Raw genomic sequence first — 16,771 nt, 5'->3', positions numbered from 1 at the left:
TAAATTTATTTATTGGTGACCCATAAATTTGGGTTTTATGCCAAATAAAACATGCCTTGGGAACTAAAAAAAAAAAATTTACTATACTATCTATTCACCCCCCTTCCCTCCCTATGTCTATTCAATTTTAAGAAATGTTTATTGATGATGAAGGCAATGATAACTAGTCACCAGATAGATCATATATGAAATGTGGATAATTGTATGCATGCAAATCACCAAACAGAAGTGGTATACTTTTGTATGAACATGAGGTTCTTGTTTTATAAAAATTCCTAATATTTTAAATAAACTTTGAAGTATCTTTAATTTAAAATTTTATTGAGATTATAGTAGATTCACAAGTAGCTGTAAGGAAAGTACAGAGATTCTATGCATACCTTACCCAGCTTCCCAAAATAAGAATACTTTGTAAAACTACAGTATAATATCACAACCAGGATACTGATATGATTCAATCCACTGATCTTATTCAGATCTCCTGTTTTATCTGTACTCATTTATATTTAGTTCTACACAATTTTATCATATGTAAGTTATTATATCCACCACCATGGTCAAGATACTGAATAGATCCATCACAAGGATTCACGTTGCTATTTTAAAACCAAATTCACACCCTTCCCCATTCTCTCTCCTTTCCCTCAGACTTAGAAACCACTAATCTGACCTCCATTTCTAAAATTTTGTCATTTAAAATATTATATAAGTGGCATCATAGTATAACATTTTGAGTTTTTTAAAAATTCTTTTACCTAGCATCATTCCCTGGAAATTCATTCAAGTTGATCACAAACCAATAATTTGTTCCGTTTTATTACTCAGTAGTTTCTACGGTATACACATACCATAGTTTGTTTCACCATTCATCTACTGAAGGACATCTGGGCTTATTCTACTTTTTGGATAATAATCGTAATCATAAAAGTTGCTATGAACATTCATACAGGTTTTTGTACAAGTTTAAGTCTTTGTTTCTGTGGGATAAATGTCCAAGACTAGATTTTCTAAGTCATATTGGTAATTACATGCTTAGTTTTTAAAGAAACTGACAAACTTTTCCAGAGTAGCTTTTTTATATCCCCACCAGAAACATGAGAGATCCAGTTTCTATGCATTCTTTTTAGCATTTGTCATTGCCACTATCTTTTATTTTAGACATTCTGATAAAAGCATAGTGATATTACATATGCTTTTAATTTACATTTCCCTGATGGCTAATGATATTGAACATCTTTTCATGTGCTTGTCATCTATATACCTTCTTTGGTGAAATGTCTCTTTCCCATTTTCAAGTAGATTGTTGAGTTTTGGGAGTTCTTTATATACCCCAGATGCCAGTCCTTTGTAAGACAGATGATTTAGAAATATCTGTCCCAGTCTGTGGCTTATATTTTCATCCTTCCACATGGGCTTTCACAGAGCAAAAGCTTTTAATTTTGATGAGGTATAATTTATCAATTTCTCTATCACATTACGGTGTCAAGTCTAAGGAGTTATTGCCTAACTCTGGATCCCGAGTTTTCGCCAATGTTTTTTCTCTTACATGTTTTATAATTTTAAGTTTTATATTTAAGTACATGATCCATTTTGAGTTCATTTTTGTATAAGGCATGAGATTTATATCAAGATTCACTATTTTTACCTATGGATGTCCAGTTGCTCTAGCACCATTTATTGAAAACAATTCAGTCCTCCATTGAAAATCAACCAAATTTGTAAAAAAAAGAAAATTAACTAATATATACATGTGGGTCTATTTCTGGATTCTTTGATCTATGAGTCTATTTCTCCAGCAATTCCAAATCATCTAGATAACTGGAGTTACATAGTTAAGACTTACAATAGGGAAGAGTGATTCCTCCCCTTTTATTCTTGTCAAGACTGTTTTAGCTATTGCAGGGCCTGCGCCTTTCAGAATTATTTTTTAAGCATCTTGCATCAAGCATTTTAACTCTTTCCCTAACATGTCTCCTACTTGGCCACTAAGTGGGGCCCTTGGTATTACTCTGTGTTGATGGTATAAGAATGCAATTGGCCTAGATAAATTAAAATTTTTAAAAGCCACCTTACCTATCAGCTACTTTCTAAGTTTCCATACATTACAGAAAAAAAAAATACAAACGCTATTATTTTTGTTAGATTATAGTCAACTTCTCTATTAAAATATAGATGTTATAAATCTGCAGTGCCCAAAGGTCAGAACTTACACTAAACTGTGATCATCCATGCAAAGTAAACAACTTAACAGATTTTTAAATGGCCTCCTAAATTCTGTCCAGGATATAGAAAGAGCATTAAAAAGAAAAAGATGACACTAGGAAAATAGGCAACAGAACTGATGATACTTTACAAAAAATATCAAATTAGCCAATTAATATAGGAAAAGGTGCTTGGTATCAGAGAAATGGAAATTAAAGCCATTATGAGATAATATTATATACTCGCCAAAATGGCTAAAATAAAAAAGACAACACCAATGTTGGTAAAGATGTGGAGCAATCTGATGTTTCCAATACTGCTGATGATATATGTAAATTGTTACATACAATTTGGAAATTATCTGGCAGCATATCATAAAATTATGCATACAAATTTATGCAACCCTATCATACAGCAGCATACATATATGTAGACCAACAGACATGTACAAGAATACTAATAACAGGACTAGTTTTTAATAGTCCCAAAGTGGAATGTAATTCAAATCATATCTCTGACTGAATGGATTAAAAATATAAAATATATTTAAATAATGGAATGCTATTCAGCAATCAGAATGACTAAACTATAATTGCGTACAACAATATGAATGACTCTCACAAACTTAATGTTGAATGGAAACAAACTAGACTCCGAAGAATACATACTATAAAATTCCATTTATATAAGATTAAAAAACAGGTAAAACTAATATATGGTGGTGTAGGACATCAGGATAGTGAAATGATAATTGGAAGAGGTCAGTCCCAATGAGCACTTTTGGGATGTGGTAATATTCTACTTCTTAATCTGGATGCTAAAAATATGGGTATTTACTAGGTAAAAATTCCTTGAAGTGTACATTTATGATTTATGTACTTTTCTTTATGTATGATATAATCCTATACAAAGCTCAAATAAAATTTAAAAATTAAAACATGACTGCTGTTATCAGAGAAATAACATTTTAGAGTAAAGATGAATACCTCCTATTTTTAAAAACTAAGAGTTATTTCTTCTTCTGGTTTTTAAAAGTCAGAAGCCAATCATCATCAATAAAAAACCCCTTAGAGGGCAACGTAACATGTATACGTGAAGATGTTCTTTAATACAATATGAACTTCAATTATTTTTTAGGCATCAGAAGTTTACAATGGCTCTTACACTGTCTCTGCCTTGAGGCAAGCAATGCTAAGAGGGATAGCTGAGCAGAAATACAAATTGACAACTTTGGTTTTACCAGGTTTTTTAACTTAGAAAATTTATTAATGTGATTCACCACATTTACAAATGAAATGAGAAAAATCATATGCTAATCTTAATAGATGTAGGAAAGCATTTGATAAAAAATATTCATCAATACTGAAAACAAACAAAACTGTTAAGTAGGAAAAAAGGAGAGCTGATTTATCCTGGTAATTAATATTAAAGGGAAAAGTACTCTGAAGCAAGCATAATATTTAAGCATGAAATATCAAAAGCATTTTTCGTTAACATCAGGAACAAGAAAAGAGTGCCCATGAACACCACTTCAATTTAATACTGTATTGGAAAGGTCCTAACCAGTAGTCAGTACAAAATAAGAAAAAGAAAAAAAAAAAAAAGATAAAAGGATTGCAAAGAAAAAAAATCACTTACATGTGAGATGACTTTCTACCCAGAAGAATCTAAAAAAAAATCTACAGATAAATTATTAGAATTTTACAGGACTGTGGTTACAAAATTTAGAAAGACCACATATAAATAAATATATATATATATGAAATATATATATATGAAACGATAGTAATACATAACAAGAATATAATCATGAGGAGATATCAGACACAAGACAATCTATAAAATAAATAACCTGTACTTTTCAAAATTTAAGTTTATGAAAGACAAAGAGAGAGAAGCAGCTAAAGGAAACTAAACTAAATGTTACATGTAATTCTGGATTTGATCCTGGACCAGGAAAATATATATATATTTTTCTCTCACTCAAAATATTAGTGGGACAATTGGTAAATTTTAAGTAAGATATATAAAACAGTATCAACGTTAACTCTTGATTTTGAAAATCGTGATTATATAAAAGAATGTCCTTGCTTTTAGGGGCATTTGTCTGCAACTTACTCTCAAACAGTTAGGGGGAAAAATTCCATGCTGAAAGAATAACACAAATATGGAGTGGTGGTTTGAAAGGATTTATGTATCCTAGAAAAGTCATGTTTTAATTCTAATCAATCTTGTGAGAGCAACGATTTCTTCTAATCCCTATTCAGCATTACAGGTCGGAAACTTGTTTAGTTTATCTCTACGGGGATATGACTCAGTCAATTGTGGGTATTAAACTTGATTAGATGGAGACGTGTCTCCACCTGTTCTGTGTGGGTCTTGATTAGTTTACCGGAATCCTATAAAAGAGGAGACATTTTGGAGAGAGTGCCTTTTGGGAATGAGGAGAAAGCAGCAGAACCGCAACAGAAAGACGAGAGAACCACAGACTCCACCAGCCAGTGACCCTTGGAGATGAAAAAGGAAAATGCCTCCCAGGGAGCTTCATAAAGCAAGAGGCCTGGAGAGAAAGCCAGCAGATGCCGCCATGTTCACCATGTGCCCTTCCAGCTGAGAGAGAAACCCTGAATGTCATCGGCCTTCTTGAACCAAGGTATCTTTCCCAGGATGTCTTAGGTTGGACATTTCTATAAATTCTCTTTAATTCGCAACTTATTAAATTCTCCCTTTGCTTCTAAAAGGGGGAATTCTGTTTCTGGTATATTGCATTCCAGCAGCTAGCAAACTAGAACATAGGGAGAATGTTAACGTTTGGTGAACTTGTATAGAGAGCATACAGAAATTCTCTCTACTACTTTTGCAACTTTTCTGTAAGTGTAAAATTATTTCAAAATTAAAAGTTTGAAAAATTAACCTGCAAAAATAAATTCCATTTTCAAACAACAGCAACACCAGCTTTTAAAAAGGTATCATGTACAGACTGCTTTTAGAAATAAATATTACGAAAGATTGGACAAGCCCTTCATTGGAGAAAAGTATGAAACTTTATTGAAAAAGATTAAATATCTAAGTAAAATTATAATTATTGGAATAGTGTAGTACTTGCCCAACAGAAATAAACTGACTAATGAAACAGAACAGAAATTCCAGAAACATACATACATATATATATATATATAAACTTTGTTTGTTTGTATGCTGTATGGTGGGGGTTGCATTTCATTCTTTTTCCATGTTAGTATCCCTGTATTGCAGCACCATTTGTTGAATTTCTGTTTGTTTTTGTTTTTGTTTGTTTGTTTTGGGAAGTGCATGTAAATCGCATCTGGGTCTCCCACATGGCAGGTGAGAATTCTACCACTGAACCACCCTCACACCCCCATCCACAGAAACTTTAATGAAAGAATAAGTAATTCTAATCTTCGTGGAAGGGTGAATTAACTGTCCACTAAACAGTAGAACTGATTAACCATATGGGAAAAACTAACTGGATTTCTACATTATACTTATACCATACACAAAATTCAGTTCTATAGATATTAAAGATGAACATTTAGAGGAGTATAGTTTTTTTCTTTTTGGCATGGGCAGGCTCAGGAATCAAACCCAGGTCTCCGGCATGGCAGGTGATAATTCTGCCACTGAGCCACCATTGCCCACCCAATATAGCCTTTTTTTAAGAAGATAAAAAAGCATTACCCATAATAAAGAAAATGACATAACTCTAACTACTTAGAATTAAGAACTTGTCTTCATCAAAAGACACAATGAAAAGAGTTAAAAAAAAAAAAAAGGGTAATAAAGAAGATGAGCCACAGAGTAGAAAAAGATATTGGTAATAAATATAACCAATGAAGAATTAATATCTAGGGTAAATAAAGCCATCCTAAGAATGATTACGAAAAAGACAAGTAATCCATTTGAAAAATGGGCTAAAGACATGAATAGGTATTTCACAGACAAGGAAATATTATGAATGACCCTAAAATATAAAAAGATACTAAATACAAAGAGGAAAAAAGATGAATGATTTTAAATAAAATAACATAAAATTACAAATTCAATAGATCTCTAAAAAATCAAAGAAAGGGAATATCAAGTATTGGTAAAGATGGTAGGAAATGGGAACTTACTTGTAAGCCACTGCTGGTGGAAGTATAAAAGGTTTATTTTAGAAAATTCTTATGGCATTACCTAGTAAAGATTAACATATGCACTCCTTAAGACTCAGCAAATCCACTCTGAGTTATGTATCGCAGAAATATGTACATTTACACAAGGAGACATGAACACGAATGTTCATAAGGGTACTCTTTTTTATGGACAAACACTGGAAATAACCAAAGTCCCCTCAACAGCAGACTGAATAATTACATTGTCATATATTCATAAAAACAGATACTATGTAGTAGTGAAAACTAATAAATTGTACCTCATCTACTATCAAGTATCATCACAAGCCTATAGATATTGAGTAAAAAAAAGCAAATTACACATGAATAACATGCATGATTCTATTTAAAATTCAAAAATATATTGTTTAAGAATACATTTACAGTCTCTTGAAGGACAGAAGAAAAAATATGAAACTATTAAGCTTTATCACCAAGGAAACCCCCAATACTGTCTCAAATATTGAGGATTCCCAAATAGGCCAAGCCCTTGAGCTTAAGGCTTGCTCATGTGAAGCCTATTTCTGTGGCAGAGAAGCTAAGTCAACCTAAGTTGTGCTTGAGGGTTACTCCTAGAAAACCTCTTCTGTTGCTCAGATATTGCCTCGTTCCCTCTAAGTTCAACTTTGCAAGTAAAATAATTACCTCCCCTCTATGTGGGACATGACTTCCAGAGATGAGCCTGGCCCTGGTACCATGGGATCAACAATGCCTGCCTGACCAAAAGAGGGAAAAGAAATGTAACAAAAAAAGGTATCAGGGGCTAAGAGAGTTCAGAGTCAAGAGGCTATTTTAGAGGCTATTCTTATGCTGGCTTCAGCTAGATATTGCTAATTACCACATTTTGCCAAACCCTAATCAAAATCATTCCTAAAGAACACCCAGGGCTTTATCTGAGATTCTACAAAAGTTTCACACACTAAGATTACTTTCCAGAAACCTACAACCTCTAGATGGATTCTTAGGCCAGGTAAGTCCTGAAATCCAGAGGCATCAGCCTCTCCAATAACATCAACTAATTCCATCCCCCTATTTCATATTATCTACACCCCTTTCCAACATGAAAAACTAGAATGGGCATAGTCCAAATATCCCTAAAGATTGGGAGAAGGATCAAAGGAGAAGGTGGAGTTACAACAGAGAAGACAGGATATAACAAATGAGTATGACTGCTGAATCAGTATACTGATTATTTCTTTCAGTCTCTTGTGTGTCTTAGAGCAGCTAAAAGGAAAAACCTAAAATTGTGGAACTGTAACATAAACCAAACTCTGAAATCTGTTCTATAACCACTTGTTACAATGTACTTTGAAATGTATTGCTATTATATTTATATATTTGACAATAAAAAGGTTCTTAAAAAATAATACATATATACAAATTTTTAATACAAGCAAAACATATCTCTAGGGGTGGGAAATGTGATTAGTGAGGGACATATAGGGGCTTTTAACATACTGGTAATATTCTATTTTTAAAGTTAGATATCTATTTTATTAGTATTTAAAACTACATGTTAGTTTTATACACTTATACACACATACATATCTCAAAATTTAAAAACATAAAGATTAAACAACGTTGCTCTTGTGTTATTATGGATGAGTTAGAGTAGGTACATTTAAGATACTAATACAGTAATCCAGAAATGTAGGTAACCTAAATCAGAAAACGGTAAAAAAAAACAACCCAAAATTTAAGAATAAGGCAAAAACGTACGTACCACAAACTTTCAATTTCACATGGAAGCCAAGGCCCACCCCAGGATTATCTAGAGAAATTCATCTTGTTCAATTAACTATTAAATTGTGATTAAGATTTCAGATTTAGTGAAATTAATTTGTATATTTTTTTGTTCAGTAGAAATGCAAATAATTTCAGTTCAGGAGAAAAGACAACCCCAAATGTTATAGTTTATTGACTTATCATATGTTCATTGGCTTTGTATCCAGGTCAGCAACTTTATCTATATTCTTTTATAATTGCCTACAAATACCTAGTCTCCTTAAATGCTCCCTGAATTGACCTTGACATCATACTCACTCCCTCAATTATCAATGTGTTGAATAAAATCTGACATATATGCTTCTATATTTATATGTAAGTCATGATTTTATCTTCTTAAAAATTATACCGTAGGTAAAGAAAATTAAACAGATTATAAAAATTAAAATATAAAATGAACAAGGTGTGATATATTGAATGTGACAAGAAAGGGAGAAAAGGGTTTAAAAATGACCCCTAAGTAATTGGTAAGTCCATAAATGGATTATAGTACCATTTATTAATATAGGCAACACTGGGAAAGGATCATGATTGGGAGTAAAGATTACAAGTCTGTTGCCTATGAGATACGCAAATTGAAACGTTGATCTGGCAGTTGGATATATGGGCATGGTACTTAGAAGTCAGAGTTCAACTATAAACTGGGAAATCAAGACTATACAGGTAACCGAAAGAATACATACAGATGAGATTTGTAGCAGAATACAGATAAAGAAAAATACTTAAGGAGAGGTCAGAATTCAATCATAAACTGGGAAATCAAGACAAAAGAGTGCACACAGACAAGATTGACTAGCAGGAGAATAGAAATAAAGAAAAACGTCCAGCAAAAAAACCTTACCACCTTGTTTCAGTTTGCTAAAGCTGCCAGAATGAAATATACCAGAAATGGGTTGGTTTTTTCAATGGGGATTTATTAGGCTAAAAATTACAGTTCTAAAGCCATGAAAATGTTCAAATTAAGGCATCAAGAGGAAGATACCTTCTTCTGAGAAAAGGCTGCTTGCATTTGGGGGTTCATCTGTCACATGATGTGCTGGTTTGAAATGATATATGTACTCTAGAAAAGCCATGTTTTAGTTCTAATCCCATTTTGTAAAGGCAGACGTTTCTTCTAATCCTTATTCAGCATTGTATGTATGAAACTGTAATTAGATTATCTCCCTGGAGATGTGGTTTAATTAAGAGTGGTTGTTAAAGTGGATTAGGTAGAGGCATGTCTCCACACATCTGGGTGGATCTTGATTAGTTTCTGGAGTCCTATAAAAGAGGAAACATTTTGGAGAATGAGGAGATTCAAGAGAGCAGAGAAGAATGACATACACAGGAGAAGCAGAAGTCCACCAGCCAGCGACTTTTGGAGATGAAGAAGGAAATGCCTCCTGGGGAGCTTCATGAAACAGGAAGCCAGGAGAAAAGCTAGCAGATGACGCCATATTCGCCATGTGCCCTTCCAGCTGAGAGAGAAGCCCTGACTGTGTTCGCCATGTACCTTCTCACTTGAGAGAGAAACCCTGAACTTCATCGGCCTTCTTGAACCAAGGTATCTTTCCCTGGATGCCTTTGATTGGACATTTCTATAGACTTGTTGTAATTGGGACATTTTCTCGGCCTTGTAACTATAAACTCGCAACTTATTAAATTCCCTTTTAAAAGCCATTCCGTTTCTGGTATATTGCATTCTGGCAGCTAGCAAACTAGAACACATGGGAAGGCACATGGTGACATTTCTTGGCTCTTCTCTCTTCTGGGCTCTGGTTTCAATAGCTGTCTCCAAAATGTCTCTGGACATTTCTTTCTCTTAGCTTCTCATAGGGCATTTTCTTTCTAAGCTTTCTCTCTCCATGAGCTCTCTTAAAGGACTCCAGTAAAGGATTAAGACCCACCTTGAATGGGCTGGGTCACATCTCCCTGGAAACAGCCTAAGCAAAAGGTCCCACCCACAGTAGGTCTTTACCCACAGGAACTGATTAAAAGAACTTGGCTTTTCTGGGGTACATAACAGATTCAAACAGCACACTCCTCCTTTTCCTAACACTGTGCATCCAATCCATCATCAAATCTTGCCAGAGCTACTTTCAAATATTTCTAGACTCCAAACATTACTCATTATCTTTACTGCTACTATGTGGTCCAAGCCACCACCTCGCACCTGGATTTTTTACAATTGACTCTTAGTCATGTAACTTCTTTCTATGCTCCCTACAACCCAGCAGCCAGGATAATCCTTTTAAAACAGTCTAAAGTATCCAATGGGTTCCTATTGCATTTATAATAAAATCCAAATCCTTCCTGTGGTGTGTTTTACCCCAGCTACTCCTCTGGCCTCATATACTACTACTACCTTTCCCCACCCCCATGCTGCTTCAGTCACAATAGCCACTCTGTTGCTCAAATAGGTACTCTTCTACCTCAAGTTTCCCTCTATCTGAACACTTTTCCCTCAGAAATCACAATAGTTTGCTTCCTCCTCTTCTTTAGGCTTTTTCTCAATGTCACCTTCTCAGAAAAGCCTTCCATAACTACCCAATTAAAATTTTAAACCACCTCTCTCCACTTCTCCAGAATTCTATTTTCCCACATAGCACATATCCCCATCTAACATATTATATATTTTTCTTATGTATCTGGTTTATTTTCTGTCTCTCCCTCTTGGAATATAATTCCATGAGGACAATTATATTTGTCTCTTTTTCTCACTCCTGACTGTCCAGTGACTAGAACAGTATCTGGCATATAGAAAGTGAGGACTTTCTTTTGGAAGGAAAGGCCAAAATAATGGAAGGTCAGGAAGGAGAGTAAGGAGAAAAAACCTTAAAATCAGGTGTCAAAGCCTTTATAAAAGAAGAGTAATCAGGTAGTTTATAAGATGACAAAGGTCAGAGGAAAACATGATTAAAAGACATAAGATCAGAGATGGGTTATTTTTTGGTGATTGGTTTGTTTCTTTTTCTTTCTTTCATTTTTTAAGCACCAAATGGAGAGGTAAAGGTTTAGAAAGAGGGATGGAAAGCAAGCAGAACACCAAACCTGAGGTACTACGGGATAGGAGAGATAACAGTCATAGCTTGAAAAGGGCTGACAGGGAAGGGGCATGTCCTCTGGTTATATCCAGATTATAATTCAGGTAAGGAGGTACAAGGAGCTCTGAAAATTTGTTAATTCTGAGACAAAATTTCCACAGAATATAATCTGTTTATTTTATCTCTTCAATGGAGAGTTTTAACAAGTACCTTAAAAATCTTCTGTTTAAGATTATACAGCAACAACATGCAAATTTAGAGGGTAGCCCTGTAGCAAAAACATACATATTTTAGTGAAAATGGTCTATACCAAATTTTCAGTTGTAGATAACAAAATATTTAGGTCTACAGCTTTTCTATTTTAATTGCAGGTGACACTCAAATTGCACATTTATACATCTTTATTACTTCAACCTTGCTAGGGAAATAACACAAATAACATCCAAATAAGTAAACTGATTTTTAAATTCTCTTAAGTGAAAGCAACTAGGCATCTAAAAATCAAGTGTCTTAGAGGAAAGTCACTGATACAGATCCATCTCCCAGGTTTTAAGGCTTGCATATATGAAGAATATTAGCTTTCACCATTATAAAATATGTTACTAAATAGCTCATAAAAGGCAAATATTACTCACATAGAGAGAGACTAGTTCACATATAGTTATATAGATGATCTAATTTACTGATCGCTATTCACATCGTTTGGATTTGCGAACCTCAGAGATAAATTTTTTCAATTCATATCTCATAAATTAAAAGACACCTTGGAATGTTTATAACTTATCTGGATATTGTCATCTTACTTTTTTAAACTTTCAAATCAGTATCTCGCTAGGGAAGCAATCAGTCAGACTGCAACCTAGTGGAGAAATCCTGCATTTGCTCAATGTCTATACTTCTTTCTTACACAGTTCCAGATGTTCAGTACATTAATAATACACTAACTCAAAACCTCTTTTTGAAACTTTAGAAGGTGCAAATTGCATTAAGACCTCTTTGCCCTCATTAATGGTATTGTTACAATCCCAGGCCTCTGGAAAATGTTTTTTGGCATGTGTTTAACTTATCATATTGCCATTTACTCACTTTAAGAGCCAGTACTCAAGTCTTTATGCTTTTAATAGTCCTGCCTAAACAGACTACCATCTTCTGTAATATTATGCACATAATTTATTTCATAGGTAAAACCTGTCACATTTTTCCATCTGAAGAGTATTCTTTACTATGAATCATCTTAATATATGAAGTACAAATATGTTTAAAATGTTTACTTTCTTTTATTCAGCTGATATGTATCTATAAGTGGCATGCGTTAGAAATAAAATACAGTTCCTTTTAAAGAGTAATAAAATGGAAAATAAAGTAGTAGTATTGTTTTTATAACCTTTTTGGTTATAGTAAAAATGGGTATGCTCTTAATTCTTGCTGTATTCTAACATGAAATATGAGAAAACCAAAAGTATGAATTTCTATTGAAACAACTTTCTATATGTCAGCTATTTAATAATATCTGACTCAGCAGTTTCACTCAAGAGGCTGGGTTATAGTTCAGAATCAGACTTTCAACCAATATAGATACAGTCAATAGTGCACTTTGAAAAATACTATTCTGAAGTAAAAGTAAGATCCCTTGTAGTAGTTGGCTATTTAAAAAGAAATGAAAGATCTTATTGATCCTCCTGAAAAGGAGCATTTCCTCTTAATAAATTAGTTAAAAGACTGAGTACTCTGTGAAAATGCTAAAGCAACACTACTGATAATGACATTTATTTACTTAGGCATTTGATGTTCTGATAAAAATATGCAATATTTACAATGTAAAAATTTCAAATAACATGGAATTTCAGAAATAATGCATATATTTCCACATGACAATCAACTTTGTTGAAGTCTCTTGGAAAGAAAATAAGAAGACCCAATAGGTATTTATGTATGGAATAAATTCTTAATTCTTTGTAACATGAAATCTGAATTTTCTGTTGACTTGTCAATGTCTGAAGTATCATTCAGATAAAATCTATATGTTGGATCATTTTTGTTGTTTGAGTCAAGAACTGCTGGTTTAGTAAATGTTGCCTGAATGACATAGTCACACAAATTCATCTGTATTATTCCATTCCTTACCTGAGTAGATTAACTGTAAGCAAAAAGAGGCAACTCAATTTCTGTAAAAAGGCTAAAAATTAAAGGAACTAAGCATAATAAGATCAGCACATTAGAACTATTAGAACCTAGGCAAAATCTAGGCTGAGAGAAGCAAATGAATAAAAAGCAACCACTACAATGCTTCCTAAAAATTATTACAATTTTCAAGTAGTGCCAATCTGAACCTACTGTAAATCTGTTGTACAATTTGAAGGTGAAATGCTTTGGTAAAAGACCCACTTCACAATCTAGTGGAAGATCCAAAGGAAAAAATACAGTGTGGTAAGGGCTATTACAGATGTAGGTGGACAGGGAGAGGAGAAAGTGACTAACTTTTGCCTGAGAGTTAAGCATGGCTTAATAAAATAGTAGACCTTTAAAATCTCTGCATGGTAAAAAAGGCAGAGAATGGATTCCAAGCAGATGTAACAGTATGAGCAAATGCATAGTATTAGTTTTCTATTGCTATGTAATGCAAATTTAATGGTATAAAACAGCACCCATTTATTATCTCACAGTTGCTGTATGGCAGAAGTCCATGTACAGCTATATTCTCTGCTGGGTTTCACTGGACAGGAAGTAAAGGTGTCAGCCAGGGCTGCAGTTCTTATCTAGGACTCTGGGTTCTCTCTCAAGCTCTTGATTGTTGACAGAATTCATTTTCTGAGGCTGTAGGACAAAGGCTTCCATTTCCCTACTAGCCGTTGGCCAGGACCCACTCTCAGCTCTAAAGGCTACCTACCTGCAATTCCTTGCCAAGCGCCTGTTCTCCTCCATACTCCTGTAGCAATTAGTTCACTACAAGGATGCCTGCTTTCTTCCAGGCCAGCTAACCCTGTCTCTCTCATTTCCTTTTTTGCAACCAGCCTGAGAATACTCTCTGCTGCAGTGGGATCATGTGATTAGGTAATGCTCAACTTAATAATTTCTTTAAGGTCAAATGATTTCATGTGCAACATTTACTCACAGAATACTAAGACTTGTATTTAATTGAATAAATGAGAGAAGGGGTATATACATTAGGGCCAGGAATCTTGGGGGACCATTTTAGATTTTTGCCTATCACATGAAATTCATGAAAATGAATGGCATACTTAAGGCACTCGACAATACAATGTGCCTGAAAAACAGGGTATATAGGAAAAGGGGGAATGCTAGGAATGAGGCTGAAAGGTAACCTAGGCTTCTACGTAATGCAAGGAGTCTAGGTTTTTGGGTTTTTTCTTTAAACTTTGTTTATTGCATAATATAACATATATAAAAAGCAAAGAAAGAAAAAATGAATAGTTTTCAAAGCACTCTTCAAAAAGTGGTTACAGGATAGATCCCAGAGTTTGTCATGGGCTACGATATAATCCTCTCATATTTTTCCTTCTAGCTGCTCCAGAATATAGGAGGCTAGAGGGCTTATACTTCTACATCACAATCGACTTTTTTTTCCTTCTTTCTTTGTGAACAATAACATATATACAAAAAAGCTATAAATTTCCAAGCACAGCACCACAATTAGTTGTAGAACATATTTCAGACTTTGACATGGGTTACAATTTCATAATTTTAGGTTTTTATTTCTAGCTGCTCTAAAATATTGGAGACCAAGATACAGATCAATTTAATGATTCAGCATTCATATTCATTTGTTAAGTCCTATCTTCTATGTATAATTCCACCATCACCCTTGATTTTTTCATATCTCTCACTGGGGTTGTTTGGGCTATGGCGTTTTTAATTTTTTTTATATTGGAACAGTCTGTCATTAATATGGGGTAGGGAGATGGAACTATCTGATGTTCTAGAGAGGCTGGGCTAGGTTTCAGGACTTACCTGGACCAGGGACCCATCTGGAGGTTGTAGGTTTCTGGAAAGTTACTTTAATGCCTGGAACCCTTGTGGAATCTTAAATTGCCCTAGGTGTTCTTCGGGATTGGCTGGAATGGTCCTGGCTGGGCATTGGCAGGTTTTGATAGTAGCAAGGTCTACCTGAATCTAGGTTTTATCTTTAGATAACAAGGAATCAGTACAAGATTTTATCCCTTGGTATACTATTAAGGTCCAATGAATCCAATTTTCATTTTTGAGTTTCTTTTCTGAATGGTTCTGATTATCTGTAAATATTGATATTTCACGACTTGTATTTTCTTCTTAGAAGTATTCCAAGGAAAAAACAGAAAACTTACCTTTAAGAAACACAATAAAATAGATTGTCTCTTGCAATTACCATATGGTTCAACTGAACTCTTTTATAATCTAAGCTATATTATGGGATCTTACTGATATTAGTTTTCCTACATCTTGAAACATTTGGCTATTTCAATATCCTACAATTATTCATCAATTAGTCCCAATTGTGCTAACAGAAAGACTAAAAAGAAAAAACAAAAGAAGGATGGAATCACCCAGAAGGATGATGCAATAATGAAATAAATTGTCATCTTTCTGTTTTCTTATTGTTTGCTCAAAGTAAGGCATCATCTTCAAAAAGATAACAAGAAACCTGAGCACATCATATCTGCAGTCTGTTTAGCTACTGAACATAGCTGAGAATTCAAAAATTTTCATTTTCTGTTCATAAGCAAAGAGAAGGAAAGGGACAAAGGACGATGGTTCATAATTATTAGATGAATAAGAAGATGAATACAAAGAGACAGATAGCAGCACATCAAACTCTAGTGATAATAGTGAGAACTGATTCTTGCTTTAAGATGATCATACCCTAGATGAATGTTCACAAACTCCAGAATTGATGTGGGATCAATCTGTATCTAAGGACAAAAAGTATTCTGGTATTCTCATGCAATCCTTTCATCAGATAGGACTTCATCACAAAAAATTTTATAGTAATGACCATCTCTCCCCATGTCATTTTTGCTAAAAGGCCAGGTGACATTTTTAAAAAATTTTTTTATGGTATCTGCGCACCAAAATTTACTTCATGCAAAGTTGTTCTGCTATGTTTAAACTCTTGTTAAAGTTTCTAATAACGTTTTTTACTATTTCTCTACTCTTACTTCTATAAATTTTTCATATAATGACTTAAAGATTAAGAAAAAGATGAATGGTATACTGGAAATTAAACAGGAGGGTAATATAATCAATATGAAAGGTAAACTGATAAGGGAAAGAATGGTAAAAGACTATTCAGCAATAATGTAAGTGAGAGATGAGGACCAAACAAAGTACTGACAGTAGAAATTGTATAATATTCAATAAATAAATAATAAAGAAATAGAATAGTTCATAACCAACTATGTATGAACTATGAATTCACTGGGGATAAAAGAATACAAAAAAGGAAGTTGGGACAGTAGGAGTGGAATATAAAGGTAAAGATAATTATATTGTTTTAAATAAGTGGACTTTGAGGTAACAGAAAGATCATGACTGTATCTATATATTCCATTAGCAAGTCTATTAAATATGAATTATGTTATAAATGCTTAATTT

The 16,771-nt window shown here is 33.7% G+C and overlaps 1 protein-coding gene across 1 annotated transcript in view; it reads right to left on the bottom strand.

Moving 5' to 3' along the window:
- Window positions 1-16,771, bottom strand: part of BRIP1 (BRCA1 interacting DNA helicase 1) — a 407,553-nt gene that overhangs the window by 123,517 nt on the left and 267,265 nt on the right.

Source organism: Tamandua tetradactyla, chromosome 6 (genome assembly GCF_023851605.1).
Source record: "Tamandua tetradactyla isolate mTamTet1 chromosome 6, mTamTet1.pri, whole genome shotgun sequence".
NCBI classification, from domain to species: domain Eukaryota; kingdom Metazoa; phylum Chordata; class Mammalia; order Pilosa; family Myrmecophagidae; genus Tamandua; species Tamandua tetradactyla.
This window is presented reverse-complemented; position numbering and strand designations above follow the sequence as displayed.